Genomic DNA, 3,885 nt, shown 5'->3' on the forward strand with positions numbered 1-3,885 from the left:
TTCTGTGAAGGAAGCCAGACACAAAGCTACGTATAATATAATCTAAATTATATGATAGAAAACCACAATGAGAGAAAACAGATTAGTGACTGCCGAAAAAAGGAGTGAGAACGTGAATTGACTACAAATGGCCGTAAGGATGTATTATGTGGTAAATAGGCGTGAGAGACCTTGGGACACCATTATATCGGCCAATATAAGCATATCGGAAGGAACGTTCTCTCTCCCTCTCCCAACATGGCGGCCTCAGCAAAAAAGAAGAATAAGAAGGGGAAGACTATCTCCCTAACAGACTTCCTGGCCTAAGATGGAGGAACTGGTGGAGGAAGAACCTATGTCTCCAAACCTGTCAGCTGGGCTGATGAAACAGATGACCTAAAAGGAGATGTTTCAACCACCTAGCACAGTAATGATGACGATGTGTACCGGGCACCTCCAATTGACCGTTCTATCCTGCCCACTGCTCCACAGGCTGCTCGGGAACCCAATATTGACCGGAGCCATCTTCCCAAATCACCACCCTACACTGCTTTTCTAGGGAATCTACCCTATGATGTGACAGAAGACTCCATTAAAGAATTCTTTAGAGGATTAAATATCAGTGCAGTGCGTTTACCACGTGAACTCAGCAATCCAGAGAGATTAAAAGGTTTTGGATATGCTGAATTTGAGGACCTGGATTCCCTGCTTAGTGCCCTAAGCCTCAATGAAGAGTCTCTAGGTAACAGGAGAATTCGAGTGGATGTTGCTGATCAAGCACAGGATAAAGACAGGGATGATCGTTCTTTTGGCCGAAATAGAAATCGGGATTCTGACAAAACAGACACGGACTGGAGAGCCCGTCCTGCCACAGACAGCTTTGATGACTATCCACCTATAAGAAGCAATGATAGCTTTGGAGACAAGTATCGTGATCGTTATGATTCAGACAGGTATCGTGATGGCCCCCGGTGAGATGTAGATCCATATGGAGGTTGGGATCGATACGATGACCGAGGCAGCAGAGATTATGACAGAGGCTATGACTCCAGGATAGGCAGTGGCAGAAGAGCATTTGGTAGTGGGTACCGAAGGGATGATGACTACCGAGGAGGTGGAGACCGCTATGAAGACAGATATGACAGACGAGATGATCAGTCGTAGGGCTCCAGAGATGATTACTCTCGGGATGACAATAGGCGTGATGATCGAGGTTCCCCTCAAAGACCTAAACTGAATCTAAAGTCTCGGAGTGCTCCTAAGGAGGACGATTCCTCCGCCAGCACCTCCCAGTCCAGTCAAGCAGATTCTATCTTTGGAGGGGCAAAGCCTGTTGACACAGCTGCTAGAGAGCGAGAAGTAGAAGAGAGGCTACAAAAGGAATAGGAGAAATTACAGCGTCAGCTGGATGAACCAAAACTAGAATGACGGTCACGGGAAAGACACCCAAGCTGGCGGAGTGAAGAAACTCTGGAACGGGAACGGTCAAGGACAGGAAGTGAGTCATCGCAATCTGGGACCTCAGCCACATCTGGCAGAAGTAAGTCAGACCAGGACACACGAAGGAGAGTGAAAATTCTCTGGAAAATTAAATACTCAATAACGAAGAAGATTGTTACTCTCCAACTTCTAAGCCTCCCAAACCTGATCAACCTCTAAAGGTAATGCCAGCCCCTCCACCAAAGGAGAATGCTTGGGTGAAGTGAAGTTCTAATCCTCCTGCTCGATCTCAGAGCTCAGACACAGAGCAACAGTCCCCACAAGTGTTGGGGGAAAAGTAGTCCCCGGTCAGCCATCCGAAGAAGGACCAGCAAGGAAAGATGAAAATAAACTAGATGGGGTGAGTGTCCCAAAAGGCCAAGGTGGGAACTCCAGCCGTGCTCCAGGAGATGGAGGGAACAAAGACCATTGGAAGGAGTCTGATAGAAAAGATGGTAAAAAAGATCAAGATTCCAGATCTGCACCTGAGCCAAAGAAACTAGAAGAAAACCCAGCCTCGAAGTTCAGTTCTGCAAGCAAGTATGCTGCTATATCAGTTGATGGTGAGGATGAAAATGAGGGGGAAGATTACACCGAATAGACCTCTACATCCTGTGCTTTCTCCTAGTCTCTCTCCACCCTGGAACATTCAAGAGAAAATCAAACTTTCAGCCAGACACGATAATAAAACTCAACATCTCCTGGAGACCTTTCTTAATTCCCCCTCCCCCAATGAAATGAAATGAAATTATTTTGCATGCTGCTGCAGCCTTTAAAAGTATTGAACTGCTCTATGCAACCTTAATTCTGGATTCCTGTACTCGGGGTGGGGGGTGGGGGGAAGGGACGTGGGAATTGTATACTAATGAAGGAATTTTTTTCTTTTTTATTTTTGTCTCTTCGGAGGGGGGAGCGAGCTGATGGGGAGGGGTGGGAAGGGAGAAAATTGCGGCAATGAATGAATGGAAATCCAAAACCTCTGTAAAAAAATAAAAATTTATAAAAAAATAAAGTAAGCTTTCACATTAAAAAAAAAGAGTAGGTTTGCTTTGCCTTAAAAAAGAAATAAAAGACTCTATTTATTTTGATATGTGTTGTGTAAATCTAAGAAAGTTGCACCATGGAAGATTGTTATCTAAGGAAAGACATGATGACTGCTTTTGTGAGAGAAATAATCATTCTGTAATAAAAAAGTCATTTAAAAAAAAAAAGTATTGAACTAACTGGAGAATCATCAATGGGTCCAGACAGAAAATACAGCTTTTTTTAAGGGAAAAAAAAAGCATATCAGAAGGAAAAAAGAAAGAAAAGGGGGTAAAGAAGATATTTGATGAATCAAAGTTTAAAGCGTTTCCAGATCTATCTGGGAGTGTTACTTTTTTTATTTTCTGAAAAAAATTTATGTAGGATGTGTAACTATTCTCCGAAGTTTTGGTAGAATTCACAGGTGAAGTCATTTGGGTCAAGGCTTTTAGTATTGGGAGGTTTTATAAAATATGATCTGTTAAATTTTTTCTTTTCTGATGGATCTGTTCAACTGTTGTCTATGCTATTTTTGGTAGAGTGCAATTTTAGAAGAATTTGTCCATTTCCTCTAGATTGTAGAATTTGTTAGCGTATAGCTCTTGTAACATTCCATTATTATCCTTTTAATGTCAGTTGACTCTGTTTTGATATCACCCATTTAATTTATTATTATTATTATTATTATTATTAGTGTCTTCACTTTCTGTACCTTTGTTAGGTTTGTCAATAGCTTCTTAATTTTATGAATCCTTTCTAAGAACCAACTCCTGATCTTGTTAATAATTTTATTTGTTATTCTGGTTTCTGTTAAATATATTTCTGTTCCATCTACTTCCTAAACAACATGCCTCAGGAAACTTTATGAACTTTGATAAATGTTGATAGTTGTAGTGAGGCTTCAGGCCTTTTGTTCATAGGGTCACTTGACTTGAAGACAACCAACAACAAAAACAACTTCCTCCAAGAGGTTGTTGGGTTTGCTAACTGCTATTTTTATTTGTTGGAGATGCTGCCTTAAGGAATTGATTTTAATTCTTCTCTTTTGATGTGTTTGTTTATTGCTATGAACTGAACTCTGAGTGCTGCTTTGTTGTGTTCCAAAGGTTTTTGTATGCTGTATTTAAATTCTCATTTATTTAAAGAAACTTCTAAAGTTAATTTTTATTTCTTTTATTATCTAGTGTGAAGCTTTGGTAGCCTAGTGGCAAGGAGCTGCACTGCAGTCCCAAAGGTACATGGTTTGAGACCACCAGCTGCTCCACAGGAGATGGATAGTCAGTATCCTCTTGTTTAATTAACTTCCTTTGGAAACACGCTGGAGGGTTAGCTATGGGCTGGTTCTAACTCTACAGTACACAACAACTAAATTATCCAGTAATGATCAATCAAGGCATTATTTAC

General features: G+C 41.0%; 1 pseudogene; it reads left to right on the top strand.

Annotated features, from left to right (window-relative positions):
• The first annotated feature begins 237 nt into the window (after positions 1-237).
• LOC102853033 lies at positions 238-2,059 on the top strand (annotated as a pseudogene).
• The last annotated feature ends 1,826 nt before the right edge of the window (positions 2,060-3,885 follow it).

This window comes from Elephantulus edwardii, unplaced genomic scaffold, assembly GCF_000299155.1.
Source record: "Elephantulus edwardii isolate Elephantulus edwardi_28Jun2011 unplaced genomic scaffold, EleEdw1.0 scaffold00364, whole genome shotgun sequence".
Taxonomy (NCBI): domain Eukaryota; kingdom Metazoa; phylum Chordata; class Mammalia; order Macroscelidea; family Macroscelididae; genus Elephantulus; species Elephantulus edwardii.